We start from the raw sequence: 12,277 nt of genomic DNA on the forward strand, positions 1-12,277 counted from the left end.
AGAGAAGATTGCATCGAGGGGCACGTAGAGTACTGTAGCCAAGGGCACAGAGAGAGGATTGCATCGAGGGGCACGGAGAGTACTGCAACCAAGGGCACAGAGAGAGGATTGCATCGAGGGGCACGGAGAGTACTGCAACCAAGGGCACAGAGAGAGGATTGCATCGAGGGGCACGGAGAGTACTGCAACCAAGGGCACAGAGAGAGGATTGCATCGAGGGGCACGGAGAGTACTGCAGCCAAGGGCACAGAGAGAGGATTGCATCGAGAGGCATAGAGAGTACTGCAGCTAGGGACACACAGAGAGTATTGTATCGAGGGGCACGGAGAGTACTGCAGCCAGGGGCACAGACAGAGGATTGCATCGAGGGGCACGGAGAGTACTGCAACCAAGGGCACAGAGAGAGGATTGCATCGAGGGGCACGGAGAGTACTGCAGCCAAGGGCACAGAGAGAGGATTGCATCGAGGGGCACGGAGAGTACTGCAGCCAAGGGCACAGAGAGAGGATTGCATCGAGGGGCACGTAGAGTACTGTAGCCAAGGGCACAGAGAGAGGATTGCATCGAGAGGCCCGGAGAGTACTGCAGCCAAGGGCACGGAGAGAGGATTGCATCGAGGTGCACGGAGAGTACTGCAGCCAGGGGCACAGAGAGAGTATTGTATTGAGGGGCACGTAGAGTACTGTAGCCAAGGGCACTGAGAGAGGATTGCATCGAGAAGCACGGAGAGTACTGTAGCCAAGGGCACAGAGAGAGGATTGCATCGAGGGGCACGGAGAGTACTGCAGCCAAGGGCACAGAGAGAGTATTGTATCGAGGGGCACGTAGAGTACTGTAGCCAAGGGCACTGAGAGAGGATTGCATCGAGAAGCATGGAGAGTACTGTAGCCAAGGGCACAGAGAGAGGATTGCATCGAGAGGCATGGAGAGTACTGCAGCCAAGGGCACGGAGAGAGGATTGCATCGAGGTGCACGGAGAGTACTGCAACCAAGGGCACAGAGAGAGTATTGCATCGAGGGGCACGGAGAGTACTGCAACCAAAGGCACAGAGAGAGGATTGCATCGAGGGGCACGGAGAGTACTGTAGCCAAGGGCACGGAGAGAGGATTGCATCGAGGTGCACGGAGAGTACTGCAGCCAGGGGCACAGAGAGAGTATTGTATTGAGGGGCACGTAGAGTACTGTAGCCAAGGGCACTGAGAGAGGATTGCATCGAGAAGCACGGAGAGTACTGTAGCCAAGGGCACAGAGAGAGGATTGCATCGAGGGGCACGGAGAGTACTGCAGCCAAGGGCACAGAGAGAGTATTGTATCGAGGGGCACGTAGAGTACTGTAGCCAAGGGCACTGAGAGAGGATTGCATCGAGAAGCACGGAGAGTACTGTAGCCAAGGGCACAGAGAGAGGATTGCATCGAGAGGCACGGAGAGTACTGCAGCCAAGGGCACGGAGAGAGGATTGCATCGAGGTGTACGGAGAGTACTGCAACCAAGGGCACAGAGAGAGTATTGCATCGAGGGGCACGGAGAGTACTGCAACCAAAGGCACAGAGAGAGGATTGCATCGAGGGGCACGGAGAGTACTGTAGCCAAGGGCACAGAGAGAGGATTGCATCGAGGGGCACGGAGAGTACTGCAACCAAGGGCACAGAGAGAGGATTGCATCGAGGGGCACGGAGAGTACTGCAGCCAAGGGCACAGAGAGAGGATTGCTTCGAGAGGCATAGAGAGTACTGCAGCTAGGGACACACAGAGAGTATTGTATCGAGGGGCACGGAGAGTACTGCAGCCAGGGGCACAGCGAGAGTGCATTTTCTTCTTATTCAACTCTTTTGGAACTTTGTAATGCTTTAAACTGGTTCCTTTGATAAAGGTTGACTGCTCTGAGTTATAGCTACCCAGGACTGAGATAAGGAAATACAAATGAATCTTACTGGACCCGATATGGAATTGTGGTTTTATTACACAGTGAGTTCACACAACATATGATAAACTACTTTCTTCACAGATGCTAATATGGTGGGCCCGATCCACAAAGGTAATCTGAGACTAAAGTCTAACTTTACGACTTTCGGTATTCACAAAGCGTATTTACGAGGCGTAAAGTTAGACTTTGATGATCCTTAAATCACCAGGGGTCGAAACAATGTTGACCATAAGGGCAATGGGAACTAGATACCTGTGAGCTGTTTGTGTCTCGGAGTCATAAGACTCAGGGATCAAACGTTTGTACAAACTACAGAATTTTGATTATCATTGTTCCATTGCCTTTTGCAATATACACACTATTGCCCTATCCCTTTATCGCTCACTGTGTGATCACCTGAGCACTGAACACTTTGTTCGTGAAGCTACAAGTACAATCTGTGCTATAGCTACACGTGGTTCAGTGTTCCTTGATTGTCCATGGTTTGTTCTATTGCTAAATGATGATTCAATAACTGTCCTTGCTCTGATTGCTCCACAAGCAACCCTTGTTGTACATGTGCAAAGTAACGCAAAGCAACGCATTGTGCTGCTTTGTGTTACTTTTGGTTACCATATTTTTGCTGGATTGTTAATACCAACATAGCACTTTGCGTTGGGTTTGCTTAAAAAAGTAACACACACCCTATGCAAAGACCTTGTAAATCTGAGTCTTGGTATTTTTGTACCTGCTATGGACTGCTAGTCTACTGCACTGTGGGGATGGCCCGGGCTTTGTTCCCTTTCTCTAAAATATCAGTCTGAAGGCCACATTCTACTTTAGGAGACAATAAGGGTACATTTTATACATGTATCTAGGCTCCTGCAGCAGTGGAGGGCATGTGATGGGAGCCCCATTCAATTACCATCCACTGGGCTCTGTCTAGCATCCAGCTAGTTACCCCCTGGCAAACTATGACGTCAGTGCCGCCACCTTGTTTGCTTGATGAAAGAATAATGTGCTGACCTCTGGAAATCCTTGGTCTGGGGCTTGGAACATCAGCCGCTTATTGCATCACATAAAATGGAAGGTACAGTTAATATTAATGTGCTGTTTAAACACTGGCAACTCCTCCGCCATGGCGGAGGAGGGTCGCCCCACCTGCCAGCGGCCCAAAAAGTTACAAATAAAATGTTAATAAACTCTTGTTTATTATCGTGTTATTTTTGCTCTTGGAGCCGAGGCTTGAGGGCGGGGCCAGGGGGTTGACAGGCTGATGGAGGAGTATTTATTTATTTTTGTGTTTTATAGAGCGCGAACGTAACCCGTTAGGGTATCAGAGCGCTTTACAGGAGACATAATGCTATTCAGTGCACATGACGGTCTGGCCAGCCGCCTCAGGACTGCCAAACCGTCATGCGCACTGAAGCTCTCTCCAACCCGAGCTGCATTGCCAGGTTGGAGAGAGCAGGCACAGGCTTCCAGCAGGGCCGGACTGGTTACTGGGGTTTTCCTTATAAACAATACAAAACAAATGTTTTTAAAAGTACGCTTTAAAGCTATTTGTTTTGTATTGTTCATTTAGAAGTGTCGGCAGCTCCCCAGCAACAAAATAAGCCCCCTCAACAGGGAACCTGGATCCCACCCCGCCACCCCATCGAAACGCCCGGTAGCCAGTTCGGCCCTGGCTTCCAGTCTAAATGGGAGCGCAAATCATCGGTGCTCAGACCAATCCTGACGCGTCAGAATTGGGCGCATTGGGCTCTGGGAGCCTGTGCCTGCGGTGGGGAGGGGCGCGATGCAGCAGGTACGTTTTTGTTTTTATTTTTTGTCTCGTCATCTGTCCATCTGTCCATCCCCCTACCTCACCACTCTATTGACAAACCAGCTGCTACTGTGTTTAAATATGGTGGACGACCCGCACCCGGTCAAGCCAGGACACAGACGCATGGTTCCCTGTTCTAACTGGACCCAATCTTTCACTCTGATGTAGTCTCTGATGTACTCCACGCAGCTCACACACTACATGTAGAGCAAGGAAGGTGAGCTAAAGTTTTCAAACATGTCGTGTTAAGTATGCGTGAACATGCCTGCAGACCTGTGTGTGTATGTGTGCAGCTGAAGATATGTCATAGGTTGTGTGGTGTAGTCCTTTTGAGGTTTTCTTAAATTTCTATCCTCATGAGGGCAGACTCTCACCTGAAGCCTAGCAAGGGCATCTCAGTTTAAAAAAAGGTTTAATCTTTCGTTTGAAATAATGGCCCACAAGTACAGATCCTGAACAACCATTTGCAAAGCCAATAGGTCTCTTTAATGTGAAGCTATTGGCTTTGTCAATGTGTTTTAGCCGTTTTGTACAGCAGCATGGCTACTGTGTAACAAGGCTAACAGGCAAAGAAAGCATTATGACACAGCCAGCGCTGGCCGCGTCATAGCACTTTTTTCTGCGGGAGGGTGCAGGTGAAGGGGCAAGCAACGATGGGTGGAGGGGTCAGGTCAAGCAACGATGGGGGAGGGGTCAGGTCAAGCAACGATGGGGAGGGGTCAGGTCAAGCAACAATGGGGAGGGGTCAGGTCAAGCAACGATGGGGGAGGGGTCAGGTCAAGCAACGATGGGGAGGGGTCAGATCAAGCAACGATGGGGAGGGGTCAGGTCAAGCAACGATGGGGGAGGGGTCAGATCAAGCAACGATGGAGGAGGGGTCAGATCAAGCAACGATGAGGGAGGGGTCAGGTCAAGCAACGATGTGGGAGGGGTCGATGGGGAAGGGGTCAGATCAAGCAACGATGGGGAGGGGTCAGGTCAAGCAACGATGGGGGAGGGGTCGATGGGGGAGGGGTCAGATCAAGCAACGATGGGGGAGGGGTCAGATCAAGCAACGATGAGGGAGGGGTCAGGTCAAGCAACGATGGGGGAGGGGTCAGATCTAGCAACGATGGGGAGGGGTCAGATCAAGCAACGATGGGGGAGGGGTCAGATCAAGCAACGATGAGGGAGGGGTCAGGTCAAGCAACGATGGGGGAGGGGTCAGATCTAGCAACGATGGGGAGGGGTCAGATCAAGCAACGATGGGGGAGGGGTCAGGTCAAGCAACAATGAGGGAGGGGTCAGGTCGAGCAACGATGGGGAGGGGTCAGGTCAAGCAACGATGGGGGAGGGGTCAGATCAAGCAACGATGGGGGAGGTGTCAGGTCAAGCAACGATGGGGAGGGGTCAAAAAATGGTGGGGGTGTGGGACAGGAGAGGATGGAACAGGGCGAGCAATAATGCAGGAGGTGGGAGGGGGATAGGATAAATAACAACTGTGGGACAACAACGCTTGATCAGGAGGTGGGAAGGACACTGGGCAAGCAGTGACGTAGGGACAGGGGTAGCAATGAGAGGGGGAGGGGTATAGGGGACAGGGGACATGGGTAAAGCAGGAACACAGGAGGGCAACGGGGAAAGCAATTATGAGAGGACAACAACGCAGGAGGGGCATGGAGTAGGCAATGAGGCAGAGTGGGGGGGCAATCAATAATAATAATAATAATAATACTGGGTTTTGTAAAGCGCGACAGCTACCTCACGAGGAGGTGTCCCGGCGCTAGTAGAACACAGAAGACATGGGAAGTAGTTAAATTTATCAATTAAAAATTAAGTAGCTAGCGTGGTTGGTTAAAAAGCCAGGTTTTTAGCAGTGTCTTAAAACAGGATTCGGAAGGGGCCTGTTGAATTTCTTGTGGCAGGGTATTCCACAGAGCGGAGACGTTAGCCGAAAAAGTCCGACCCCCGAGTCGAGCCTTTTTCGTGCGTGGGACTGTCAGTTGAACACGGCAGTTAGACCGCAATGCGCGGGTTTGGGAGTATCTGGGAAGACGGTTTTTCAGGTATACTGGTCAGGAGCCATGCAAAGATCTAAAAGCCAGCGTTAGTGCTTTAAACTTTATTCTGCTGGCAACTGGCAACCAGTGCAGAGATCGAAGATGCGGAGAGACTGACTGCTTGAGTGGAATTCGCAGTAACAGTCTCGCAGCCGCATTTTGAACTACCTGAAGCTTTTGTGTCAGGTATTTTGGTAGGCCTAGGTAGAGTCCATTGGCATAATCCAGCCTTGAGGTCACAGTAGCGTGGATAACCGTTTTTCGGCAGTCTTCTGGTAGGAGTCTGAGGATTTTACGAAGATTTCTCAGTTTGCTCGTACAACATCCGGCAACTTGTTGGATATGGGAGGTAAAGGACATGCAATCATCCCATCTCACTCCAAGATTTTTTGCCGTGTGACTGGGTGATGGGGCAGGACCCATCTCCGACGGCCACCAAAGATCTGACGCGGGCGGGGAGCCCTTGCCAAAAAAGATAACCTCAGTCTTATTGGCATTAAGTTTTAATTTTTTAATCAACACGTGGAACAAGGGAAGGAGGGCAGGAGGAGGCAAGAAACACGACGGACAATGAGAGGAGGGTGGAAGGGGGAAGAAGTACGGGAGGGAGAAGGCCTGCAAGCATATGCACTCTTATGGAGTGCGTCAAGTAAAAGAAAACAGTAGTTCAGGACTAAAAGAGCTAGCAACGGAAGGGCATTCACTGGGCAAGAAAGCAGTACTTGGGCCATGCACCAAGGGAGGGACAAACACACAAAAGATAAAGTGAAGCTGGTATGGGCTAACCATAGAGAAGCACCAAAATGAGAGTGACAATGAAGCAAACCAATGGTAAGCCATGGTCAAACACTAAGCCACCTTTATGCTAACAACATGTCTCACAAGCAACAACACATATATTGTCTCAGGCGAGACCTAAAAATGAAAGCACAAAGCACCTTGTCACTAACTCCAGCCCTTACCCTCTTACAAACTAGACCATGAAATAACTGGATTCTTTCATGAGTGCCCCTTCAGAGCCGATGACAAGGGGGAAGGACCCCTGTGCACTCTTCTCAAGGACAGCGGGTTCATGCTGTAGTGCAGGTCAGCTACTGGATATCACTCCCTTTAAAGATCACCAGCTGCCGCCATCTGCATTCTAGACTTTACACAATATAATTGACCAGAGTGTGTTTGCCCTCGTTTGACTAATTTTTGTATTATATGTAAGGAGTTAATCCCAGCAGCACCATATTCAAAATTTTAAGCCAAAATGTAAAGCACCCTTCACAGACACATCCCGGACCTCTGCTCCCTAACCTAGTGCTTAATTTGTAATCAAATAAATGCCAGGGCCCAAATTCTTCTCAAAAGCCCGGCAGCCACCATTGCAGAATGTCATCATTGACAACTACCAAGGTTGTATAATCTTGATTTTCCCTCTTGACATCCACCAACCAACATTTTGTCCTTGACCCGTTGTTTGGACTCTTTCTGGTTATTTTTTTATCCCTGATTTCTCCATTTGTCATTTATTTTCTGTATTTCTCTTCCTCCCTTTTTCATTCTTTCCCTCTTTGCTGCATTTTTTTCTTTTGCTCTGGTACAACGTCTGATCATTCAAAATAAGTCCCTCTCTGCAAAAAGAGGCAGGGTGCTTGTGGGCCTCACCTCCTTCGTGCCCAAATTAAGCCCGACCCTGAACTAGCCCACCCCCGGTAAAAACAAGCACTGGCCAAACCAACTGGTGTCATAGGCAAGGTCTAATGGCTTTGCCAATGCTTGTTTGGGCTTGATGTCAATAGAGGTGGGGGTGAGACAGCAAGCAACTCATCGTCCAGGAAGGAAAAGCTCAGGAGCCCCACAGGTCAAAGTTTGCGGTCATAAAGGCTTCAACTTGCTGCTAGCTGGGCATCTTTTGTTTTGTTGTTCTGGTAGTTAGGCAGATGCAGTTGCCAATCCGTCCAGTTGGCACTCCTAGGGTTTTGGTGGCCAACCAGTTATTTCACAAGCCATTTTCACAAGCTTCATGTGGCACTTTTGAAAGAAAGCTAGTTGGTAGGACGTTTTGTTTTGTTTATTTCACCCATCCAAGCCAAATAGGATGCCAAAGGCAGGCTGTGGCAAGGAAGGGTGGCGGTGACTGGCCACGTGTACCCAGCCAGCCCTCTTGAAGCCACGTGCAGTGCACCAGCACTCTCCATTCGGGGCAGGAGGGAGCCATCTTGAGTACTGGGGGCTGCGATGATTTTACATGTGGTGTGGGGGGGGGGGGGGGGGGTTGGTAGACCTCACTGCTTGGGTAGAGCGAAAGAAGGAATGTATCCCCAGATATTAAAATTGCTGCCACCAGTCTTGCAGCTGTCAAGGAAAGGGGTCGAGGGACGGTATTCAGATTATTTTGGTGTCCCCCTTTTCTCAGAAGCTGTTTAAAGATTTCAGGGGGGTCGTTGGGGTTAGTATTCTCATGCTACGTCGGTTTATGAGCAGCAGGGGACTCTGCTTGAGTAAGAACTGCTATGAAAATTGCCAACCTTCTTTCCTAAAACATGTTTGTGTTGAATCTGTGTTTGGATATGTGTGATGGGTTTCTTGGGGGGGGGGGGGGGGGGGGGGGGAGGTTTCATTTAGCTCGAACTGGACCCGAAGGTATCAGAGCGCTTTACATGAGCACCAGTTGAGTTACAAACAGACACATTCATTTTTGTTAGGAACAGGGATATTAAGTAATTTGCCCAGAATCACAGGATGTTGAACATCCCCGCTGCGACCCGAACCCGGTTCCCCAGCTTCGAGGTCGACAGCTCTAGCCATTTGGCCGCATCTTCTCCCCACATCCCTGTTGAGTGCATTCAACCCCACCCACTGCTGTACCTAGCCCTACATCTCTTAGTAGCAAAACGTCAATAGAGTTGTCTTTGAAAATATTGTCCCGGTCAGAAGACTTATACACAACCCTCTACCCCAGTGCCTTCCTTGACATTCCATCGTGATGTTCCTTCCACCCTTGCCACTCTGTCGTGTTTGAAAGTGCGCATCCACATCGCCCTCTTCAGAGCCCTCATCTGCATCAGTCAACAGGTGATGTCCACGCCCCCCCTAAGAAATAACCCAAATCTGCCACTTCTGAAAAAAGCCAAATACCAGTCTGGATGAGCCGAGCAACTAGTGCACTATCTCCCACTCCGCCCCCAACCCCCGCTCCCGTCCCTTGTAGAGATGCTTGGGAGAGTGGACGCTCTACATTTACAAGACAGTGCAGACCACTACAACCTACTATGATCCTATAAATTACGCACCATGTTTTGGCGTAGAACAGAATCAGCCACATCCACGTGTGATTGATGCCATCTACCAGAGGCGCAACTAGAGCCAAATTTCGGGGGGGGGGGGGGGGGGGCTGAACTTTAAGCAATAAGCAGAGTGGAGCTGCAGGGGCTCTTAGAAGGGGTGAAACAACAGCGAGGCCTCATTAACATGCAAATGGTCTTTTAAAGACCTGTGAAGTGCTCGGGTGCGGCTGCTTTTTTGCCCGGGAAGGTGTCTCATCCCGGGCTGCCACACACGACGGGAGGGGGGGGGGGGGGGGGACTGAAGCCCTGTGAGTCCAATGGGTGTTGCGCGCCTGCCATCTACCAATCAATAGACAACGGAGCCACGCGCCCTTTGGTCGCCTTCATTGGGGGGCTTTCGACATCAATTATCCTCTAGGGTTCCTCTCCAAACCTTCCTTGTGCGTAAGCTTTGTGAACAAGACCCTGGACTGCCCTACACCTTTCCTGAGCATCACACCCTAGCCTGTCCAGACCGAATGGGCCCGATTCACCGAACTAACTTAAGACAAAATCCGAAACTTACTACTTTTGGTATTCACAGAAGTTAGGATTTTGTCTTAAGTTTGACTTAAGACAGACTTAAGACAGACTTAAGACAAACGTAAGACAAACTTAAGACAGACATAAGTTAGGATTTTGTCTTAAATTTGTCTTAAGTCTGTCTTAAGTCTGTCTTAAGTTTGTCTTAAGTTTGTCTTAAGTTAGTTCTGTGAATCGGCCCCAATGTATTTACTTCTTACTAGTAACAGATGGAGTGTTCCAAAACTCTACCCCACGCCACCCCATTTTCTACCCATGCATGGACCGCTGGGGTCACGTTAGCTGACCAAGAAACGAGTTGAAAACATTATTTTGAAGCATGCTGTTTTCTTGAGTGTTAATTAAAAGGTATCTGAATTGGGCTTATACAAAACATTGTTTTAATGTAGAGTGGGAGGAGATTTGTGTTTTTGTGTTGCTCAAACCCCCTATTCCTTCTCGGATTAGGGGGTTACTCTCTCTTTGTGAGGTGTTAGCTTCACATTGACAGCAACCAGTACTTTAAAAAATAACAATAAAAAAAGACGCAAACAGCGTTGTGTTAACTTGATTCCTTTCAAGAATTAAACTTAAAGTCCGACAGTAAATTGTGATATATGGAAGACGCTCCCACATAAGCTCTTCTAGAGGGGGTTTGACACCCTACTGACTGGGGTGTCAGAAACTGTACTCTTACCCAACATAGCAGAACCCCATACAGCAGCAGACCCGAAAATGTGAATGTAAGTATGACCATATCACCCTTCTCTTTTGTCAAGCTGCACAGTGACTTCCCCTTCAGGGTTGCATCTTTTCAAACCCTGTTGCATTTTCTACAAATCCCTGTCATGAAAAAATCCTACTTACCATCCCCAAAATGTGACCTCCTTAGAGAGATGTCCTACCAACTGCATTGTGCACTTATGTTGGCAGTGATGTCACACAAAAAAGATGCTCTCAAGCCCACATATAAAGGAGTTTAATGGCCTGAAATAAATTCACCTTGTGGTGTGCGGCAGTGCTGTCGTGTGATATTAATGCATGTTTGAATGCAAGCGAGGCCTCACTGCATGTAAACATGAATGCATTGAATATTAGAAAATGCGTGCACTCGCTATAGCGCCTAGAAAAGCGGACTCTTGGAATAGTAATACTAACAAGTGCTCAATCTGCATGTTTTCAGTTTAGACACTCCCTGTATTTTAACATCATTCAAACTAACAAGACAGAGAAGAAAAACTTTCCACGCCTCTGATGCACACTTTGTAGCCCCATAGTGGGGTAACGAAACCTGCAAAGTACATGGAGGAAGCCCCCCTTACTGGCCCACCACCTAACACTTCTGCAAAGGCGCTCCGGGCCCCAGCCGTCGCTGCTGGGGCATGTTACGGAAGTGTAGCCACGGCTACAAGGGAAGATGAATCTGTAGCTTCCGTATGCTTCTGCAGAGGGACATTGTTAGCACACTGACCCCTCCACGCCCCATAAGACATCATTAGCAATAAAGGTATATAAGGCACCACTACAGGGGCGGCCTTAGACACATGGACCAGTTAGTTACTCAGGGCAGATGCTGAAGGGCTGCGTTCCGACTGCTGACCAGATGACAGCATATGGTACACGCATGGCTTGGCAGAGTCAAAGCTTGGTAAACTAATGCACCCTTAAAGGTGGACGGCTGGCAACTTCGGGTAGGGAATAGACAAAGTGGTTAAGAAGGTGTGATGAACTACTATCAGGACACAACACTGCAGCACACAACCTCCACCGATGGATCTCCAACTGCGCCGACACCCTGGCATATAGAACAGACCAGGCAAACAACACTCCAAGAAAACCACCTGGTTCACTCCCACCCTCCACAAGTCTAGAGGTACCTGCAGATGACTCGAGAAGAGATGGAGGAACAACAAAACCCAGAATACTCACGCAACCTTCAAATCAGCCGTCAACGCACACCACCTCCTCCTGAAAACCACAAAGAAAATGGCCCTCCAAGACAGAATCAACACCAACGTACACAGGAGCAAAGAACTCTTCGCCGTCGTCAAGGAGTTCGCCAGGCCCAACAGCGAGACCACAGATGTCCCCCCTCTCCCAAGACCTCTGCAATGAACTCGGCAACTTCTTCCACCAAAAGATCAGGAAGATCTATGAAAGCTTCGACACCTTAGACCCGGCCACTACGCCCACCACCATCACACACAACCAAGCCGCACCCCAACAGACCGTGTTCGCTGGACCCCCGCTCACAACAGAGGACACACTCAAGACCATGTAGAGCATCCACTCAGGAGCCCTGACGGATCCTTGTCCGTACAACATCTTCCACAGAGCAGTCGCTGCCATCGCCCCAAGCTTCACAGCACCATCAACTGCTGCATCGAAACCGCCACCTTCCTCGACGAGTGGAAACACGCCGAGATTATCTCCCTGCTGAAGAAGCCGTCTTCAGATCCGACAGACCTCAAGAGCTTCAGACCCATCTCCCTCCTTTCCTTCCTAGCCAAGGTCCTCTAGAAGGCCAGCAACGCCCACTTCTCCGAGTTCATCGGATTGAACCATGTTCTGGACACCTGCCAATCTGGCTTCCGAAGCAACCACAGTATGGAGACTGCACTCCTCGTCACCACCAACGACATCTTCGACCGGGGCGAGACTGCAGCCCTCAT

Source organism: Triturus cristatus, chromosome 11 (genome assembly GCF_964204655.1).
Source record: "Triturus cristatus chromosome 11, aTriCri1.1, whole genome shotgun sequence".
Classification (NCBI taxonomy): domain Eukaryota; kingdom Metazoa; phylum Chordata; class Amphibia; order Caudata; family Salamandridae; genus Triturus; species Triturus cristatus.